This window comes from Coturnix japonica, chromosome 19 (genome assembly GCF_001577835.2).
Source record: "Coturnix japonica isolate 7356 chromosome 19, Coturnix japonica 2.1, whole genome shotgun sequence".
Taxonomy (NCBI): Eukaryota; Metazoa; Chordata; class Aves; order Galliformes; family Phasianidae; genus Coturnix; species Coturnix japonica.
In genome coordinates, this window is record NC_029534.1 from 2,745,250 (window position 1) to 2,768,291 (window position 23,042).

Genomic DNA, 23,042 nt, shown 5'->3' on the forward strand with positions numbered 1-23,042 from the left:
ATTGAAATGCTGAGAACTCCAGCTGAGGTGAAAGAAACATCTTAATGGGACACCCTGACATTTCTGCAGACCCATCTACATTCCTTCCAATCAACACAGTGACTGCCCTAGCATGAGGTCACAAAGAGCTGGGTGAAAACTTTTAATCACAAAAAAGCCCAAACCCCAAGCTAAAACATAACTCAGGAGGATGGGAAATCATGCTGGGTGTCGAGCTAACCACATGAACTTTGGAAACAAACAGGGCAGTTCAGAGCATATCAAGAAAAGTCTTGCCAACACTTTATTCATGAATTAAATGCTTAAAAGTATCAGTTCAGTTTAAATTCACATTCGAAGTGAAAGCAACAGAGATTTTCAGTGGCCTGGCCTTATCATGGTGGAGTCCATCTGTCCAACAAATGTGAAATGCACAAGGTTTCGACAAGCCAGTAATAAATGGTGACAATGGAATCTCTGTTCCAGAGCCCAAACTCTTGCTGATTCTTAATATTTTAGGCTGCATTTTTTTCATTGGTAGTTTTGTTTGAGTGCTTTGCTCTGCACTCAGTCACAATTTGACCCTCATAATTGCTCATCAGGTGAGCAATGAAGTTTGATATCTACTTCTAGCAAATTTGAGGCAATCTCACTTAAGCAAACCTACAGCATTTGCAGCAGTCTTAGTGTATTTAGTCAGGATTTCATGGAAAAGTTGTGATTTCACTGAAAGAAAAGTACAATATTGTACTTACATTGGTTGGTTTGCTGATGGCATGTTGCTGAAAAAGTAAGATTTATTCAGGTTGAATCTGGTTACTCAGAATGCTCTTGTTTCTGTGGGAAGATTTGGGACGTTTCCATGCTAATTCAGGGATAGATTAAATTTTGTGTCAAAGCCTGTAAAAATGATTGTTCATATTTCAGTGTCAATAATAAATATTGTGTCAGTTTGTGAGGAACTGAGCATGAAGCAAGCAGCAGCAAAATGGGAAAATCTTGTCATGAAACACGTAAATATTACTTTTTACTCAGCTTGATCTCTGATAAGAAATCAGGGAGGAGTTAAGACAGTTCAGTCATTGGTCACTTTAATACAGCAACAGTTCAACATATGTCAGGAGATTTACATTGGATATTAGGAGGAAATTCTTTACTCAGAGGGTGGTGGGGCTCTGGCACTGCTGCCCAGAGCTGTGGGTGTCCCAAAGCTGTGCCCAGGGCCATGGTTGGGTGCTGGGCAGCCTGAGCTGGTGGGGGCAGCCAGCCCAGGGCAGGGGTGGGGCTTTGGGATCTTTAAGGTTCTTTCTATGAGGTCCCAAACCATTCTATGATTCTATTATTAGAAATTCTTAAAATGCCAAAGGGAAAGCATAAAGGGCAGAGAGATTTAGCAAATCATGTTGGCTCCAGTTCGTCCTGAAAAGGCTGTAACATCACCTGTGAAGTATCCACAAGAGTACTTATTTCTTCTTTTTTTAAGTGAATGCACAAAACCTCAGTGTGTTTGCTCTTATATATATATATATTTATATATGAAACTGTTCTGTTCTGCATCTAAAGAGCAATTCCCATCCAGTGTCCAACTCACAGCAGTGAGGTTAAATTGGTTTGGATGATATCAGCTACATGTAATTAAACCAGCAGCCCATGTCTGATCCTTTCTGTGACCATGTTAGGTGTTAAATTAAGGTCTGATTAAGAGTGTGCTGCTGCAGTTAAGGTCAAGGACTAAAGATCACAAGCTTTGTTTCATCTAATAACAATAAAGACTGTCTGGCTGCCAAATACCACAACAGCCCTTGTTCTCCTATCAGACTGCTGTCCAGCTAGAGGGATCTGATTTCACTGGTATCCCTTTTTAAACCCTACTTCTAAGAGGGTTTGTAGCTATTTCATCTGTGTTAAGCAGCACTCTGTTACCCGAGGCTATATGCTACGTTCTGTATGATCAAAGCAGAAATGCAAGCAGCTTCTGACGAAGAGTTATCGTGGCTGAGGGGAAAAAATATCAAGGAAGGAGAAAAAAAATACAGCGCTACAAAATACCAGGTCATACCACCAAAGTAAACACCCACAGGTAAGTTCATAGCATGAGACCACACAATGGTGGAAACTGTGCACATGTGTTTGCTTGGAACAAATCACAGGCTCGCCCCACCAGCAGTCAGCAGGAGAGATGTGTCAAATAGGAGAGATGAGAGATAAAAGCAGAGTGGTGAAGAGACAAAACAGCGACTTATTTGTAGGATGAAGACAAGAATCTGTTCATAAAGAGCTTCTCCCTGCGTGAGTGTTTTCCATGAAGACAGGTCAGGAGACACTAACAGATCAGTTGTTTGTTAGGAGAGATCAAAATTCCTATCGACCCAATGCCACACTCTCCTCAAACATGCCCATATGAATCTTAAACAAATGCATGGTGCTGGGGTATGTTTGCTTCACGAAGAAGGGGTTGAGCAGAGTGAGAAACCACATGGCCCCCAACTAATCTCTCACAGCCGTGTCCTATTGTGTCTCCATACTTGGGGTCCAATTTCACAGTTGATATCAATTCATTTTCCAAGAGTCAGCTGAAGTGTCTGTCATTCACTGCTATTGCAGACGACTTAATAGATTATTAATAGAGCACTATTCATACCTGGAACGATGATTTTGTTATTCTATCAGGCTGCACACAAATTGATAATGGGAATATACTAAACACAGTAAGATCACTGTTTGGACAGTTCTTGGTGAATTGCATCATACCTGTCTGTTTCTTGGTGAACACTGGGTGAATCCCAATGGATTCAGTGGTGTGGTTTAACATGGATCAGCTTCCAATGGCTTTCTGTAGCTGCTGAGCTGCAGATATTTGCATAGGCTGTGCTGTGGGAGTTCCCACACCTCTTGAAATCCGAATTGTGTCAGAAAGAGCGATCACTATGGAATGACCAGGTGTGAAAACAACTTCTGTGTGATAAGAGAAATTGATTTGCCATTAGGAGTCAGTACCTGAACCAGAAAGCAACCTCCTACTGAATTACGACTTCCTCTACACGTTGTTTCCCACCTATCTGAGAACGTACTCTGCCTTTTCCAGTAATACAGTGTGTAAAAACAGTCAAAATAAAGGGCAGGTTTAGTTTGATTTGATTCATTTCTTGATCATTCTTCTTGCTAAACATTACAAATATCGTGCACAGAGGACCATTGTTTTAATGAAGTGCTGGAGACTGTGACCAAAGCATTTTTAAACTCAGCACTTAAAAACTGAGCACATCTACCCACATTATCTAAATGATAATGCTGAGCCATCCTGATTGACTGCTGCAAGTCAAAGGAAGCTGCTTTTGAAAAATACCATTCGTTTTCAAGATGGAGCCACTACTGATAATGTACTCTGCTACCATTTTAGATAGCAGAACTGCAATCTGGATCCAGATACATTCAGTGGTGAGGTGTAGGTTGCAGGTCAGCACGGTGCAGGTCAGCCACTTACTCTCATGTAGGAGCAACGTGACAGCACCAAGTCCTGACACCTCTGACTGCCCAGGTTGAATGACCAGGGATCGGGTCACAAGCAAAGTGACTGGCAGAGGCTCTCACCATCAATCTGGAATGAGCTCACAGTCCTGCTGTTGATAGAAGGATTGCTTTTGAAAACTTTCCAGCCTTGTCATGCATAGCTGCATTACGTTATCTCAGTATCGGCAGTATTCCCCGAACTACACTTAAGCTGGTATAAGAGGGATTGTTGTAAGTATTATGGTAATGTCATTTATTTATTTTACACAACTGGAAAATTTAAGGGCAACCACTTCACTTCTGCGCTGTGTATATTAGAGCATTCACGGTAACACCTGCTTAACGGACAGATAGAAAAAAGCCCCTATATTCCTTCTTTATTGCAATTTATTATTATAGCTTGAATGGTTCCTAGTGACTTCCTAAGATTAATGTTAATATTCTGATCGGAGACTTCCCTCTGGGGTTTTATTATGGGTTTTGAACATTCATTTCATTTAACGTACACATGGGAGCAAGTCTGGTGGTTCCAAAAATATTTGTAGTTGGAAATCACAGTGATTTTTTGTTAGGCTCAGTGCCAAAGAAATCACAAATCAGAAGTCTGTTATAGAGTAGTTCCAATTTCTTGGCATCAGAATTTCTCTTTATGTATGTGCATACTGTGATATTTTCCCCAGCTGTATGGCACTGAAGATTTACTCAGATACGCATTGTTTACCTGCTTTTTAAGGTTTCTTGTGGACCTAAAGAATCTGTCTGGCTGCTTGGGGATTCATAGGGATTTTATGGACTTCCTGTGTGAGCCAGGGGCTGCCCATCAGGTATGCATCTTTCTCTATCGCAGCTGGTGTTTTTGAACCAAAGTGTGGAGTAGAAATTTCACCCCTGATTTTTTTGGCTGGATCGATTGTTTAGTCTAGGAGCTCTAAAGTAGACTTTTTAGGTGCTGGAATTCCTCTTTTTCTTCAGTCAGCAGCTGATGTAGTATGGTGTACATCAGAGTCTAGATTCACATCTTAGTGAGCAAAGATTTATGTTCCTCCTAACGCTTCTTGACATTAATGAGTATTACAGACATGTATCCCCATGGATTAAGTTGAGAACATACCCCAGAGTGTGTGTGGAGTTTGTCATTAGGGCATCACGCGATTAAAACCAACAGAGAAATTCCAAGGGTAAGGAAGCAATTGGATCTCTTCCCTTCTCTCTGCTGGAGTACATGTAAGAGATACACTTTAAATCTTCTCATATTTCCAGCCCTCTCACACCAGTTCCTGCATTCGGTTTTAGTTGTTAATGACTTCAAAGAAGAATTGACTGCCACATTTAAGACATTTCCCATAACAACGTTATGAGAAATATTTTGCTGGCAGAGAACATTTCTGTAGCTCTTTAAGTAAGGAACTTCTATAGAGCTGGGGGAGAGAAGAGAGCACTCTTCCCCAGCCAGACATTTCAGGGATTGGATCAATGCAATGGGATGATCCTGACAGAACACTTCATTATCTAGGGATTGTAATCCTACATTATGGATCCCACTGGATGTGCCAAAGACTGTGGCACGGTCAGATCTGGTAGCAGTGTGCCAGCTGTCATCCCAGAGGGTTCACTAACACGAGGTATATTATAGCAGGTGTGTACAGGAACATGTATGTGGATGTATTTGCTCTCCACTGACCATTGCTCTAGGCTTGGAGCTTATTTCAAATGCAGAGCTGCATGGACACACAGTCAGCTGCATTATTTGTACATCTCAGGAACAATTCAACTGCAAGCCAGACAAACCAGGCACAAATAACAGAACCCTGGATGTAATTTCATTCTCCCTTAAGGCCTCGTATAAAACTGACCTGTGAGATGGATTCAGTGCAGAATTTAACCCCCATAATCTATTGTCTACAACAAACAATTCTGAAGTCAGGATCCTTGTATTTTCTTCGTGATAGCCCAGCCATGGAGTGGAGATAATTACTGTGTGTCTGGTCCATAGGGTTTTCTGGGCTGACTGTTGTCACACACAAGGGTTATTAGCTGGTATAGGCAGGATCATGCAAGACTAACTGCAACATGGAAATAAAAATTCTGTGTTTTCCCATAGAGTCACTTGAGATCTTTTTGAGAGAATTTCCACAGGAAAAATCTGATTTATCTCACTTGAAAGCAGTAATTCCTGGACCAGTCACTTCCCTTGAAACACGGCCATTTCTCTCTCAATAAAAGACGGATAACAATACTTAGATTTTGAAAACTTTGAGATCTGTGGAAAGAAAAGAGCTGCCTGTAAAGTGTTTAGAAAACTTCAAAAAAAAGAGAAAGGTGCTACATAAATGCATATTGATTGCAGCTCTGACACTCGTGTGGCAGTTCTGAATGCAGAATCAAAAGCAGAGGGGGCAGCATGTGAGTCAGAATAAGGAGCTGTCAGACTTTAGCCTGTATCTTAATGTACTTTGAAATGTTGCAGACATTCAGAGGATCTGGTTTGCCAGTACTGTATGTTATAGTAATTACACCAATGTGGAACAGAAGTTTTCCTCCCCACTCCTGAGAGAAGGTAAAGCTCTTAGGGATATACATAAATGGAGCCTTAATCCCACAAACTTTAATGCATGTGCCTAATGCTAGGCAGCAGAGCTATCCCACTGGCTTCAATAGCTCTACTCAGATGCATGTGTGGAAGTGTTTGCGTGCTTAGAAGTTAATACTAATAAATGCACAGTTCATGCAAGATCCCTATGTAAACAATCTATGTCTGCATCCAAGTGATGATTTTATTGCTGCTCTGTAGTTCTGTGTAGTGGCTTTGAGAAGAAGTCTTGTATTCTCTATAGCAGTAAATGTTTCTGATAGTGTTTTTCATTGCTGGCTCTTTGGGGGCTAATTAAAAGAAATATCTGTTAAATTTATTCATTGCTTGGTTCCTTGATAGCAAGAGGCACCTGGTGTAAACATTAAAAAGCAAAGCAGGCAGCAGCCAGACCTCATCAAATACTAGATGCATTAGGACATTTTATTTATAAATATGAAATTGGTTTTAATGACTTCAAAAGAAGGAAATGTCAGCAAGAGCATAATATGTGCAAGCTCAGTAAAACTGTCATGAAGATGCCAAAACCCACAAAAATCTAGAAGCTGTATTTGCTCCCCGCTTCTCCCCTCAAAAAGCAAGTGACAATTCCAACTGCTATTGGCAAAAGTATATGTAAAGTGTTCCAGGACTAGCCAAAGCAAGCTGCCAATGAAACTGAGCATCCCAGAGCAAGTCTGAATGGAAAGCACCATCAGTGGTTGATCAGCAAAGTGCTAATTCATACTGAGTTGATTGATTCATTGAAATGAATCTTGAATTTTATCCCATATGACTTAATGCAAAGTGCTTAAGGATGAGAAATCTATCCTTCTTTTGGGACAACATTTAAGCAGGCACTCCATTAAGCATATGCTTTGCATTCACTTGACTTCATTTTAGAAAATACTTAGCACTGTTTCACTCTGTTGAGACTACAGACATCAGTAAATCTGTGATGAAAAGTGTCTCAACATTATAATGAAGCATGCATTGAGTTCAGTCCCAAATAAAGACACAGTAAATTCCTGGTTAATAGACCATAGTAATACAATTGAGAACAACAATAATTCTTCTGGAAGAAAAAAAAAAAAAAAAAAAAGTTTTCTATTCTTATGAGGCAAAATCTATCCTAAAGATAGATTTCACTTTAAGGCATTTTATTATAAAAAGGCACAGAGAACGATATTGTTTCAGAGAAGTAACTTTGATGTCTATGAGATCATAGCCTAGTTTTAGAGCAGGATGAACCACAGCATCATTTAGAGAACTGAAATTTTCAGCCAGGTGTAAGATACATGGCTGAGTCCAAAGAGGTAGAAATGTACCTGTTATAAGAAGAACTCTCATGGGTGCTATTAGGAAACATAAGTTCTAATCTCAAAGGAATTTTGACTCAAAATAACTAAAATGCAAACATTCTAACTTAGTGAAAAGAGAGAATTCCATTCTAAGCCAATCTACTGTGCGAAAGTGTGACAAAAGGGACATTGCTCACTTGTAGAGCAGAACTGACTCTGTTGGCAGCAGGGCTATAAAAGAATTGGGATTTTGTGCAGTAAAGACAAAGGGCCTCCTGGAGTACCATAGGTGTGATCTTCTCAGAGGGTCTGTTCCCAGTTTTAAAGAACTAGAGATCTGACCTTTTAATCACATCAGACATGCCCCATTTCTAGGGTTTTTCTCTCACGTCTCTATAAACAAAATACAGAAGCAGTTTTCCATCCTGCCCTGACCTTTGGAAGAAGTCATCCCTGCCAGTGCTGCACTCTGGCACAAGAGGGATTGGAGCGGCCTCTGAATCACCATCACACTTCCTGCAGGCTAGCACCTGTGTTTTCCTTGGAGGTGACCCCATCCAATAACTAACCAGGCCCGGCCCTGTTTATCTTACAAGATCCGAGCAGTAGGATCGTTCAGACCTCCAAAATTAAATGTGAAACACTCTATTAGGTCTCCGAGGAGTCTGTGAATAAGCAACTGCAGCCAGGGAACACAGTCCCTGTACAGAGCTGCTGTTTTCAGAATACAAGTAAAAGGATGCTATAGCAGGAGCTCTCCATTCCAGGTTTAAGTGAATTCAGTGACAGGACCTTGCTAGGTTTGGGATGAGAACAAGTCTAGACGAGGGGGAGCAGCAGGGACTGCAACTTATGAAGTGACTCACTCCTACCAGCCCTATATGTGAGCCTTCTGCATCCACCAAGCCAGGTGACATTTAACCACAGAAATATTTAACCTACTTTTTACAAGGATGTACATCATTGACCAAGATAAAATACAGGGATGTGGGAGAGTCAGGATGCAGCCTTTTCAGAGCAACTCTGTATAAAGAAAAAAAAAAGCTATAAAAAGGAGGTCTTGACATAAGGAAAACATCCCAATGAAATTCTGCCTTTTAATCTGGGCCACAATCTCTCTTCTTGTTATCTTCCCTCTTTTTTAATCCTCTGCTGCACTTAGCTTTTTTATACTCCTTCGCTTTTATCAACTTCACCTGTCTCCAAGTCAGTCAGTGCAAAGGCCGTGGTTTTAAAACACAGGGACATGAGCTGATGCACCAAACTTCTCAGCTTCTCCTGAAGTGCCAACTATTCAAACTGTCAGCAGCTTCAAAGCAATCTGTGGCTGATCGGTGCCTTTATAAAACTACTTAAACGCCCAAGGAGGAACATAATGCAAGAACCCAGTGAATACTGCTTAAAAAAGCATCTGATTGAAGAGACATTATTTCCAGTAATGAAAAGCACTGCACCCCATGATGAGGAAAAGCACTTGGAAATCCAAGAACTACTTTAAAAAAAATCAAATATCTTCTGAAATATGTAATTATTTTGGCAAATGATATACAAATGCAAATTTTAATAATATATTTACCCAGAGTTCTAGACCTTCCTCAGAGAGAGCTGCAATATTGTGCATTCAGTGTACCTAAATGCTTGTCCAAGTTTGATCAAGCTCTCATCTACTCAAGCTTCACCAACACTGTGGTGAATGAGTAACTTCTTATATTCATTGGCTTGGGGAAATTCAGTTCAAAAATGACCTAAACACCAAATTTTACCTCCATTGAAAAACCTGAAGAAAGACTCTCTTGCATTTTCTTCATGCCTCTGCTAGGTGGAAATCCCTCATAGGAAAATAGTTTTTTCAGCCTTACTCCTGTTACCATTTTTCTCTGACATCTGTTCATCACTAAGCCAGCAACAGATTCAATATCATGCCATACTGCATGTGAGCTGCTAAAACACTTTGAGAAGGAGTTTGCTAAGTGTACAGAGAGATGGGCAAAGCCAATCATGTCATGGTTTAAGCCACCTTGTTGATATAGGAGGTCTACAGCTGTCATTAGGGAAATGGAGAAGGGGGCCAGTACTGTAAACTCATACCAGTGACAGCTATAGATCAGGAAAGACCATCTCAACACATGGCAGGCCTTGACTGCTGAACTGTCAGACTGAACTTCTGTTAATAATTTGCTGAGCTTTAGTCTGCAGCTGGTAGCAAATGCAGTCTGAGGTCTTCACGAGATATGTGTTTTGGCTGACTGGAGTCATAGACTAAAGCCTAGCAAGTCTTTCTACCAGTGTCATCTGAATCTAAAAGGGTATGGAACAGTTTCACATAGCTACATTGAACCTAATGAAGCCACAATCCTAACACCTCTAGAAGAAAAAGGAGTTCCTAGTGGCTCTGAATTTAGGGACGACTGCTGTATATTGAATCTGTAGCCCAGTCTGCTGCATAACTGGTCAGAAGACTGAACTCTTTAGAACTGATCTTTTTTTTCTTTTTTTGTGAGTCTTTGAGGAGACTGAATCTGGAATTGATAACAGCCTGCAGTGCTGCCATTGTGGACAGTGCCTATCTTATCAGGCTAGAACACTGGTTGGAATATTAGATATTATGATATACCTAGAGAGGTATTTCATTCTTCTTTGTTTTTCTCTAGCATGGAGAAGGGAAATCCTCTTGGTTTCTTATTCTCTAATAACACAATTCTAACGCGATCCAAAGAAACTATCTAGCTATATACAAAAAAGGTTTTTCTCACTTTGCCTTCCAGCCTGAAGTGCTGCTCAGATCTCTCTCACTGCAAGAAACCTTCCCTTCTTCTGCTATTCATCATAGCAATTTCACAGGCTCTCTTCAGCTGTTCTCTCCATGGGTTGGTGAAGCTGGTATGGTTATTATCTTCTCTATCCTGTACAAAGTAAGAAAAAAAAGATTATTTATGGATAACACTGCAGACCACCCATAAAGCAAGAAAAATTGAGAAAAAGCAGTTGTTTTCATGCTCAGGGCAGATATAAGCATACAGAGCTTGGATTAGACAGTCCTTCCCATTTGACTTCTGTTCCTTCATAAATATTTGTAACTTTGCTGATAAAGCAATGCTGAATTTCTCAGCTGGATTTCCATGTGGCCAATAAGCTGTGGGACTGGAGTATGGATCTCATTCTATAAGAAGATTTCTTGAATAGTCAGTTGTTCCAGTCTTTATCTTGGTGATGAAAAATCTTTTCAGGAATCAAATGGCAGAACAAAGTCACTACCTACAGCTGCTTTGACTGTGTTACTGATTGCCTGTGAGGCCTGTGTGGTAGGTGATAAGGGCTAAAAGACATTAAAATGATTTTTATTGTGACCTGAATGCAGGAGACTTCTGTACAGGAAATTACAACATTGCAACTTTAAAAAGGAATATTATTTGATTTCTATTTAACGCGCAGAATCTTTACTTCAGTCCTGTTGTACTGATGAGCAAAACATAATGCTTTCTTGTGCTTAGAAGCTTCTAAGGACAGTCACTGTGTGTTGAGATAGTTAAGTGCTGAGACCACATAAGAAAGCATAGACAGTGATAACCTGAAGGACAGAGCAGTGTGAGTAAGAATTACCCAATGGCTGTCCAGTTTGGGGCTTTATGCCACATAGAATTAACAGGTAGCCAGAGATCGCCTTCACACCATGATAAACTGTGGCCAGTACCAGGCCAGTGCTAAGAGGACAAGTCCTCTCTAAGAGGAAAGAAGCGTAGGAAGATAGGGATGGTTTCAAACTTCAGTTTTATAGTTGTATCCCTTGTTGAATGAATAACAACACTAAAATATCCCTTTTGTCCCCAGTTCTCAAAGTACTTTACAAAGGCAACAAAAACGTCTCTGACACCACTTTATAGCAAGGGAAACAGGAGCAGAAAGGGAAAAGTTATTTGGCTGAGAATCCCTTGAGAGACCAACAGCAGAGGTAAGAATATAAGCAGCAATGTGCCAAGTAGGAAAGCTGCCCCAACTACATGCTGCCTGTAATCATCACATTTCTGATGCCAATAAAATCTTTGTTTAGCATTCTTTGTCCTTCTGCTCATGCAAGAGTTGTTTAGAATTCTCTGACCCCCTTATCTCTCCTTCCCCTCCCTTTTCAACTTATACATTCCAAGTTTGGCTTCATCTGACAGTGAAAGTCCCTTTGGGTTGAACTTATGGGCTATATTACTAAACTTTCTTTTTCCAGGCCTCTTTTTTTTACAGTATTGGCTCTGGTACTTAAGAAAGAAATGTTCTGTTTCATGAAAAGCAGGCAGATTGGGCATCTGGGAGGTTCAACGTGTTCAGTAGGCAGAGACAACCACTTCTATATAAAGATGATTTCAAAATTGCACTCAGTGCAAGTTACAGTTGAATGCACTATTTAAATGCAGCCCTTGGCCTTTTTGCAGTTTCCTGCCCAGAAGAGCAGCTCTCTAACTCTTTTGAAATAAAAAGATATAAACATTAGAAAGGATGCAAGCAGTCAATTGACCTCAACAGTGCTCAGCCCTGGTGCTAGTCAGGAATTTTCCGACAATTTTTATTTATTTATTTATTTGTTGGACAGAAAATGCTGATCTCTCTGAACTGAAAATCTTTGTGGGAAACAGTTTCAACAAAATTCTTTCTGGGAAGAATCTTCCAGTCCAACTAAAGACTGATGGTCAAAATCTGATTGGGAAAGGATTCTAGCACAGCCAGAAGCACGGTGGTTAGCACATTCCCTGGTGATGTGGATTTATACCGTGTGATACAGGAAAGATTGAGATGGCTCCAAACAAAGCAGGGCAAAGATTTAACATCGTCTTCCCACAGACCTTACTAATGCCCTTATGTCTGGGTTGTGGAGCATAGTCTCTCCTTTGTCCGAAGGAATGGGATTTCACTGAGTCAAAACCAATCCACTGGGAGCAATTTTGCATAACAGATTGAACCTAGCCAAGGACATGTTGTAGATTGAGCCCTGGTTTCCCATATCTTACAGGAATGGCCTCAAAGCTGGGCATTGCTGTGCTCCAAGCTGAACCTCTTTCTGTTCACTTGCTCTCTCTATAGCAAGAGGTCTTACTTTTATTTCTATGAGACAAAAATTCTAAAAATTCCACATTTTTCCTTAAACAGATGTTTCACTTTCTAGCCAGCTTTACTCAGCACGTTGTAGAAGAGAGTCCTTGGTCTGATACCAGATGTTTAACATCTGCCCGACTTCAGGTTTTCCACCACAGCCATTTCAAAAAGCATGGCCAACATATACATGACAAGAAGCACTTTCTACCAACCTCAAGACTGCAAATCAGACCTCAAATTCTTTGATATCTCCCCAAAATATTTGTGATCTGTTGACAGAAAAAAATAATAATACGTGTTCCTTACAATAAACAATCATTTAAAGAGTCATGGCAGGAGACCACCCTGGGAGTGCCAGTGATCTCACATTTTGCCTTTAACACATGGCTGTTCTTTAACACCTTGTTTTTCCATTCCTATTCTGAGATAACCTGGCAGGACTCATGTAGATCTTTGCACAGATCCTTTTGCCACAGCTCTGCACCTATCAGAAGAGCAGAGACGGATCAGTGATGGAAAGGAGGATAGTGAAACCCAGGGTTGTCTATTCCTCTCTCTTCCTGAGACCAATTATTAGAACCCACTTCCTGAAATTGCTTGGGCACATTGGAGGAGTGATGCTGATGATTGTTTCTTTAACCAGCCCAACAATTTTCATTTGGAAAAGAAGCTCGTTTCTAATCCATCAGTATAAATTAATGCTTTGCTCAAAGCTAATTCTTCTAAATTAGGAACTGAACCCGTATGTATTTACATTTAAGTAACTGGGAGCTGGATGACAACTAAGGGAACATTAACTGAAAGGTGCTGAAGAATAATGGCATTATTCTATCACTACTACAAGAAGAAAAGGAAACTGTACATCACAGAGAAGGGTGACCAGCTGCTAGCGTTACATAACAGATGGGTACACTGCTGATTCAATAAATGCTAAGAATACAGGAATTTATTTAGAAAGGCAGATATTTGTGTGTTCATGTTAAGAATTTCCCAAAATGTATCACTCAAATATACTGTATATTTTTTTGTTACTTCTCTCTGCACAACGACTTATTTCATATCTCTTTTCTCCCCAACAGTATTTTTTCTACAGAAACAATAAACTGCAGAGGAAAAGGAAAAAAATCATTCTAGCAAACAAGCACCTCATCTTACAAATATAAATTGGGGAAAACAAAGAAAAAAATCATTTCCAGAGTTTGCAAGAGCTCAGCTCTGCACAGCACCTCCTGTGTAAGATTTAAAACTTGAATGTAGATAGAGGCACATCGCATCCACCTTCAGAAACAGAAAAGATGCAGCTGAAGGGGAAACTTGAGGAGTAATGATGGTTTAAGTACTCATTTGCTTTTGTCAGTGTGTTTACAACATACCAGAGGGAAGATGCACAAAAGGACTCCTTAGACAAATTCCAAGCATATTGACAAAGGAAGAAACAGATCTTATTAAAAAGTCAGCATTTGTTAAATAAAAGAAAACATGGTGCTGAGACTCCAGCTCAGATTGAAGCAAAGTCAGGCAATGTTCACGGTAACTGGAAAGTACTGGGAGAGAGAAAAATACTTGTGCTTCTGACAGACACCTGGTGATTACAAATTAGAGCTGGATATTTACTGATAAGGTTACCTAGCCCTGGATTATTAATAAATTTCTTGCAGAATGTAGTTCTGGTTGCTGGGATATAAAACACTCAACTATTGCATCCTCATATGGAAAGCAGAAGTAATGGGAAAAATAATCACATCTGTTGTGCAGGTAGGCATGAACATCTGTAAGCACATGCATATGAATACATCTGGCTAATACTGAACATGGATGAAAGCTTTGGGATGCTGAGGGTAGAAGCAGAGACCTGACAGCTCTGTAAGTAAAACTTCTGTACTGCAGATATAACGGAGATGTAACAAGCAATAACATACAGCAATCTCACTGTACTGCCTGGACCGTGGTTCCAGTTTCTCTGCACAAAGAGAAGTTTCCAAGCGTTCAACTGCCATTTAAAATCAAACAAGGCATCTTGGCTTTCCAGAGAGGAGGAAAAATCCTGGCTATCACCAATCTATATCCTGGAATCCATCAGCATAGCTAATAGTATTTCATCTGCAGGAGCACAGCTCCATCAATTTGCGCTAGGCAGCGAGCTTCTGTTTCCAAACAGACCATGAGAGAGTTATGACCCACAAATCAGTCCAGAATATCCTTGGCTCTGTTTCAGGATGCAAATGCTGCTTTTTCTCTTCAAAATATTAAAATTGAATGATCCAGTGAGGAGAGCTTTTCTACCTATTTTGGTTATGGGTCTTTTGAGGGATTGTTTTGACTACCAAGTAGCTTTTAGTGGTAATCAGTGACCTCAAGATCAATTTACACTCTTAGAAAATAAATACAATTCTTGTTTACAATAAAAAGCAAATGTGCAAGGAGAGAGGAAAAGAAGAGAGAACAGGATTAATAAATTACAATTGTTAGCAAGCACTAACGTGTATCAAAATGGCAAATCCTCTGGAGTATGGCTGAGTTTCTTTTATTCAGGTCAATGACTCCTTTTGCGATTCCCTTCTCTAAAAAGAGCATTTTTCAATGATTTATGTATAATAATCTCCACATCAGCATATCTTATTTTTCAGTATTTGTTTGTTAAACATGCAGGAAGAATTTCATACTGAAGCCCTTAGCCTTGAAAATACAACTGGGACAATGGCATAAAAATATGCATATAAAATAGAAATATTTATTAGTAAAGCTCATGCTTATGTTTTGACATGTAGGTAAGGAAACAAAAAAATAAGCCATTTTAGATTGCTGAGTTGAGATTTTAATGGTGTGAGTTTCAGACAGATACACAAGGGTTGATTATTAAGCAAAGAAAAGAAAATCATCCATCATAGGCCAGCAGAGCAGGGAGCTGCAGCGAGCATCACAAAGGCTCCTTTCCATCAGCCAGCACAAAGCACATTTCCCTACAGCCTGTAGGAATCAGAACTGGACAAAAATGGTATTATTTGGTGAGTGATTAAGATGGCTTGAGTCAGTTCAAACACACCTGAAAGTCTGGGTGGGTTTTTCATGACTAGAACATCACAGAAGATTTTCAGCCACCTTTCCTCTATGGCTGCCAACAAAAAACCCAGATCCTCCCATGTGTTTGCCCACCTCACATGCCTGGATCACATTCAGGGACTGGCATTCTGGTTTAATGAAAAAAAAAATCAGTCTTCAAAGAAGTGGACATCCCATTCCCATACAAATACTTCTGTCTTCTGGTCAAATAATTTGACAAAAAAATCCAATCTGAAGACTTGAAAAATGCAGAAGTCACGGATGGGAATTCCACAATGGGCAAAACGCACTGTGTATGAGTGAATAAAGTGCACTGTGTATGAAAAGTGACAGTATTTTAGAGGTTGTAATCTGATATAGAAACTATTTAGATCACTTTGATTGTCTGCAAATGACAATCCCAAGTGATTTCACTCGTAGAATGAATTATTCTCATTACCAGGTTTGCCCTTGGCTAGCTCAGGCATGAGTCAGACCTGAATAGACTCTACTTCTTCTCCAAGGGGCTGTCTGTAGCTACAAAAGAAAGCAGCCTTACTCCTGTTCATACAGTGCCTGTCCCCCAGCATAGCAGAGGATTTCATTCACTGTGCTGTCCATTTGAAGGCACAGGAGAGGGAAGGGGGAACTGATAGATAAAATGGCAGATTTGCAGTACCTTCCAGCTAGGAAGTCCGTCCTACCCAAGACATTAAAGTCACCAGGCCTTCTTACAAGAGCTGTATTCTCCAAGTTGACTGGATACTAAGTAGGCACTGATGTCCATTAATATTTCACAAGGAAAAGAATGCATTTCCCAAGCATTGACTAGCTACATATATTATTTATATAAAACCATGGCTTAAGTTGAAAAACAATAAATGCTTCAACAGTGTACCTATTCACAGCCTACTCCACTGCTAAGTAAAGTGGGCTCAGGTTATTCCTCAAGACCTTGTAACTGTGCACAAATTCAATGAGACCTCCATATGAACATGACCTACAAAGGTGAGTATGAGATTGCAGCCTCTTTACCAATACTAGTTAGCTATGAAATTACATGGACCCATGGGCAATAGATTAGAAAGCCGAGACATTCTTTTACATTTTATATTTGTATTATATTTTACACTCCCAACTGAGATCAGGTCTCCCACTCTAAACAAGGGGCTGACAATGCACAAGGAAGCAGTGTTCTGTCCTACTTCACAAACAAAGAGTAAGAGCTCAGGGAGATAAAGGACTACATTTTCCACTGCTATTCAACCAGCTCAGCTCACTGATAGCCTTTTCGAGAGGAATAAGTTGCTACAAAAAAAGATGAAGGTCAGAAAAACCAGAGATTGCACATTCCAGGGCCATGCCAAGAGACTGCTAAAGAGTGGAGATATGAATTTAGGCCTTCTTCTTCCCCAGTGACTTTTGCTACAAGACTACTCTTTCTTCGTAAATGATCTTCAAACAGTTGTCTTAATGACTGCTTTGTCATTCAACCTTTTCAAGACTGTAAAGGAGGCATCCCAAAGGAGGTGCAACAGAATAAAGTTATTTTGCCTGAAGCACTTGTAACATTAATGGAAGGAATTTAATTCTGTCACTGAAAAAGGGTTAAGAGAGGTTTACTAGCTCATAACCATAACTAGAGAGAAGGGAAAAGCTTGCAGAGGGGAGAAAGTGGATCCAAGATGTAGGCACTACCATCACCAGTTATGTGTTTACCACTCAGCCGGCAGCTAATGGCCCATGTATAAACTCAGGATGAAAGTGGGTAAAATAAATTGCATTCTTTTAAAAAGCCATCTCTTCTTTCACTGGCACTGAAAATCCATCTGAAATGAACCCCTGAAAGCCATTTTGAGTTTCTTTGGCAACACACAGAAAGTGCCAAGGTAATTCTTCACAATTCAGTATTGGGAAGAAAAACAAAAGCAGTAAAAACACTGGAAGCTCTGGAGACAAGACTCACCTCAGTGCAGACAGCAAGAAGGATATTTATGCACTATTTATACTACACCAACTGCCACTTTTGCCTTACATCGATTATAATACGTTTCACAGATCCTTCCAAAGCTCTGGCATAACATTAACATAACACAGCACTGGGAGATAGAAGCAGCAGGGCTATAGGCGGCCACTCCATGCAGGGTCAAGTGCTGTATCCCTCTCTCCTTCGCACATCCTGATAAGCAAACACTGAAAAGAGATGGAGAGGCTGCAACACAACAGAGGCTGCATTAGTAAGGGACCATTCCTGAACATCTCCTGGCTGCTGCCCAGCTCTTCCGGATGGACCCAGAGATCCTGCCAGCCTCAGCTGTTTTGTGATGTTATGAAGCAAACAACTGCTGTTCTGCATCTCCTGCCATCACTGCTCCATGGTAGGGGAAAGAAGCAGTAGGTTTGTGAAAGGACAGGGGGAAAAGGGGTCTCTGAAGCTTCTCTGGGTCTTCCATTGCCTCTGCAAAGCTTTGCTGCCCTGCTTTCTTTTTCCCTGAGAGAGAAGCAGAGATGAGCATAGATTGTGTTGCACCTGAAACGCAGCTCTCAGTAGCGAAGCCCACTCACTTATACAGTATTGCTGGGTTATATGGCAGGTGTGAATGAATGCAGTTCATTTGGATCCAAAAGAACTCAGCAAAAGACAGCAAGATAAATAACCTTGGAAAAGGGGTGTTGACAAGCAGGGACTTGTGGAAAGTAACTGGATGGACCAGGAACCTGCATACACAGCTCTCCCCACTGCCTCAGCAGCCTCGAAGCACCCCCACATCATGGCCTTCCTACTCTCTGCATTTCCCTTTTCACTGAAAGGGCATTTTGGTGAGGCTCTGCAGGCAAACAGCCATTACTACCTGGTCCTTCCAAGGCTTCTACCCATGAGGATTTCTGAAAACACAAACCTTGAAGATATGCCCAGCCCACTGCTACCATCGGTAAGTCCTGGCTCCACTGACACTGCTTCTTGCCCTCAGCACCACTTAACCCTATCAAGCTCTGTAGCATCTGTAAGCACAATCAATCAGCAGGAGGTAGCAAGCATCCAGCTTCTACAAAGGATTATCCAACCTCTGATCATAGATCTGAATGCATACAACATCAAGCACAACTCCAGGTGGTGATTTGCTCTGATTTCTGCAGCAATACCAGTGCAGTGACCATCTTATAGAACTGAGGTAGACCACTGAGAAGTTCACATGAATATCCCACGTGCACAATGTCTGTATCGATTTCCAGCCACTGGCAGAGCACGAGCAATGCAGATGCCAAGTATCAAAGACAGGAGGGTTGTGTCCAAACCAGCTCCCCTCCACACCAGGCTCAAGCAGATGTGAATTTGTATAGGCTGCTTATGAAGGCCTGCAAAAGGAAATCCTGACACAGCAGTGTGAAATCACATGCAGCTCTGTCACTCTAAAGGCTTACACTATAAAACCTTCATTGCTCCAATCCGTGAAGCAAAATGACAAATGACTCCAGTCAAAAGCTTGCAGTCAGGACCTAAATCTTCTACCACCCCCTTTCTGTGTGAATTAATTTTAGGTGTTCTGTGAGATAAATTGAATTTTGCACTCCTCCAACTGCAGAAATAGATTGTTCTAGTTATTAAAATAAATGTATGAAAAATAAAAATAAAGAAGATAAAAGAAAAAGGAAATGCTAATGTAGTCAGAAGCCACAGAATTGTGCCAAAGAATTGCAGTGGTACTAAGACACTTGTGCTATATTTATGCAGGAGCACCAAGCAAGAAATAAACAAAGAAAGAAAAACCAAACTACAGCCCTTTTCAGAGAGTCTTTGGGGAGGCATTTTAAGGTTAAAATGAGAGGCTGCCATGTAGCAGATGTCAGAATTTATCCTGACAATCTACACTGCACTAAGTGATTGACTTCAGAGGGAGAAAGAATGGGCCAAGAGTTTTTAACCTTCTGATTTTCCCTCCAGGAGTGTCTGTGCATTCACTGATCAGAACGGGTTTTTCATGCCTAAATTGCAGATTTTGCTCATCATAGTTGTTCTCTTCAAGCAACCTTCCTCTGCTCTCCTCCACTAGGCACCATGCACCATTTTTCTTTAACTGACCAAGCTCAGTCCTTCACAGAAGACACTACAAATCTTAACTGTTCAGGCAGGAGCACTCCCCAGAAAGTCTTCCTGAAAGCTGCCTTGGTATCTCAGGTACCATTTTCTTCCTTCTTTGATGCATTACTGCACATCTGGTTTACATACCTTCTACCAATATTTCATCAAGGAAAGGTCCTCAGGAGGTGGGAAGACAAACAAACAAATATCAACACTTAGAGATCAAAATTAAGATAGTGGCATCTCCACAGTTGTATATTTGGGCCCTTGTGAGCATTATGAAGGGATTATCTCTTAAAAGCTATGAGTCTTCACCATCTTAGTCACCCACTAGACTGGAACTTCTCAGGTGGGCCTGTATGATCTTTTTAGACATCTGTTTTCAGACAGCTGTAGATCAGGGTCAACTGGAACTCTGTACCAGGCTTGTAGAAAAACACACTTAGAGAAATGAGGGCATTTTATTCAAAAATCAAGTATCTGCTATCTTTTAAGTAAGCGAGCTTTGAACATGAAGGTTTCGTTTCAGCTCAAATAAAATATTTCATTTGATTTGAAACAAAACTTTTCTTAATGTTTTGATTCATCCAGCACAACAAAGAAGAGATCAGTTATTTATACAGCGCTGCTTAGATTTGGGCTCTCAATAGATTTCAGTACAGAAGAAAAACAATCAAGTGCTGTAACGCTAACTATGACCAATTAAGTCTTAGTTCTGCAATAGTGGACTTTTTCTTAAAGCTCCAGCTTCTTGAATCATGTGATTACATGAAGATCTCAGCCTTTTTTAGCACAGAAAGTGAATATCTAATAATCTGGGTTGCAAACAAACACTCACTGACTGGAGTTCCAGAGACTTAAAGCCCCTAAACAAGCTAAAAAAATATCTTCCCATCTTACTAATTAATAAAATATATATAAATCATGATTTGAGATGGGCCTTATTTGTGATTTTTCAACTCTTCAGGTAAACAATATCACAAACGACTTCCCAGCTACCTCCACCCTTTGGGCTTTTTCCCCTTCTCTATTCTTGCCCCCTTCCCTCATTGGCTTCCATTTGGTTTGGGGAAGGAAACCCTCAGTCAGTCAGCTCCAAGCCCCCACCAACAGTAAGAGTTAATTTCTTGCAATGTATCTCAGTGTAGTAACTGATTACATTTTTCCCCAAAGGAAACTTCAGTTAATTTGGTTAGTGACTCATATGCCAGGCTGCCAATTACAACACAGATGATTACACACATAAATTCATGTCGGAGTGGCTCAACGATCACAGGGAAAAAAAAAAAGAAAAAAAAGAAAGAAAGAAAAAGGCAGAAAAGAAACCCCTGGTTTCCTCATTACCTTCCCAGGAAGGGGGTTGGTAAACATCCCACAATGAGGGGTACCCACCAAGGTTTGAGCCTCAGTGCCCCAACCTGTGGGATGGTGGCACAGTCTCTGCAATGGCAGTGCCTCCTAGCTTTCATTTGGGATGTTCGCTGTAGAAATGTGTTGCACGTTCACTAAGAGATTGTTTGCCAGTATCGTTAGAGGAATCCATATACAAAGAGAGCAGGAAGGAGGTTAAATGAGCAGTGCTTGGCAGTACGTCAGTAAATCATTTAAAGATAACCTGTGCATACCAATACAAAAAAAAATCCAATTAAAGTAACTTATTACAAACCTAGCTCTCTCTGAAGTGCTTTAAATTTCCTAAGGAGGATCTGGAGAGGGGGAGGGAAGAAACAGGACAAGGAGTCAGAGTCTGATGCTACAACATGGGGAAGGCCCAAGTTCAGCATTAGAGAAAATCTGCTCCACGCCTCATCAATTAGCCAATGAAACCAATATCCAGGAGTTGGCTGGGCTCCTGAATACGTACATACAGAGAAAATTAGACTTTCTACTTCAGAGCAATAGGAAGCTCTGACATTTGGTGGAGTGCGTAGGAGGAAGGTGTTCTTTAATGAAAGATACTTCACTGGCCCCAAATGCATTTCTGTCTCGACATTCCTCTAGATAAACAGCTGCATACGTTTCCTTCACTCAGGGTCAATGGGCTGGCTATAGTATAACTCACACAGCTCCTTGCTTGAGAGGTCAAAATCCTTCACAAACAGTAATTAGGCTTCATGGCACTGGGCTATTATTATACCAGTTTTACAAGGGAATAAATAAAAGCATGTAGCGGCAAAGTGATTTGCCCAAGGTCACCAAGCAAGGCAGTGGCAGAATGAAGTCCCATCTCCTATCCTCACCTCTTACCAATATGCAACTCCTCCATGTCAGCCTTTATTAAATAACCATTAGAATACGTATTAATTGTAATTTGGAACTATGTAAATTGACTCTTTCCCAAAAGACAGCAATTGGCTGTTAAATAAATACCAAGCGATTATTACAATCATATTTGCTGAAGGGTGGATCATCAGTGTAATGTGCTGGGTTCAATAAAAAGGTTATTGCCTGTCAAATAAACATGATGAGCAGAGCCTGGACTGACACAAAGCGTATTGAACAGCAACCAGCTCTACTGGGAGCTGCAGCCACTCAGCACCATGCAGCTCAAGCTCAACACATAGGGATCTGGCACTGACAAAGCAGAGACCTCCATTAGCAAAATAACTTCGGGTCAGGATGTGGTACCAAGAACTTCACTGTAAGGACAGCTGTCCTACTGATTTCTGGCAAAACAACTCATGGTGTGAGTTGCTGCTCTTAAGCTGGAGAAAGGTGGAAGAAATCTACTGTATAGAAGAGTGGGATGGTTTTGATGTTAATGGTAAATTAAATGCAGATACAGGAAGCTAAGGATCTTGCTTCTGTTTTTATAACTCACCATAAGGGGACAGCTGTAAATACAGTTGAATGGTCAGATTATGTCTTTCAGGAAAATGGCCTGAGCACAAAGGAAGCTATATTAAATTGCCTGTTTTTTTATGTTTTTAAGTGTGAGCTTGTGAGAATAACATTTGTGCTCTGCCAGACAATTGTGGATGCATCAAAAAAATCTTTGTACCCTGCAGAACTGACTGTCATTTGCAGTTTCACACGAAGGCAGAGCCCTGCTATGAATGATGGCCATCCATTTTTAGGCTGCTTCTCTGGCAAAGAGGGGTTAAGGGACATGACTACAACAACCCCATTTGGATGCAGTTTGTCAGCACAAGCAGCTGGAACAGCAAACATTGCTGCTTGTCTCAGAGCAAATCTTGTTCTAAAAGCAAAACAGTCCATGCATGCAGTAACTGCCACTTATGTCAAATAAGCAATTTTTAAAAATCAGCTTTTCCAGCAGTGAGGCCGGCAATTGGACGAGGAGAGCAGTACCGAAGCGCAGCACTAGGTGGCAAGCCTCTAACAAAGAAGGAACTTCTGGGAGCAGAGCCTCCACCGAGGCTTGCAGCAGTCACCTGACATTGTCGTGTGGTGGAAAAATGTTCTTGATTTAAACACCTAATGTTTCCCATTAAGAGCTAATGTCCTGTATGCTTTAGCTGTG

The 23,042-nt window shown here is 40.7% G+C and overlaps 1 protein-coding gene and 1 long non-coding RNA gene across 2 annotated transcripts in view; one reads left to right on the forward strand and one right to left on the reverse strand.

The window, feature by feature from the left end:
• Positions 1-23,042, reverse strand: part of MYL10 (myosin light chain 10) — an 82,746-nt gene that overhangs the window by 32,165 nt on the left and 27,539 nt on the right. The window contains exon 2 of the mRNA XM_015881033.2: positions 10,113-10,262. The gene's annotated coding sequence lies outside the window, so the exon portion shown is untranslated. The remainder of the gene's footprint in view (positions 1-10,112; positions 10,263-23,042) is intronic.
• Positions 1,826-23,025, forward strand: LOC107322705. Its single transcript, XR_001559023.2, has 6 exons — positions 1,826-2,059; positions 4,223-4,313; positions 5,957-6,046; positions 10,125-10,239; positions 11,188-11,308; positions 13,518-23,025. It is a non-coding gene; the product is annotated as an uncharacterized LOC107322705 (long non-coding RNA).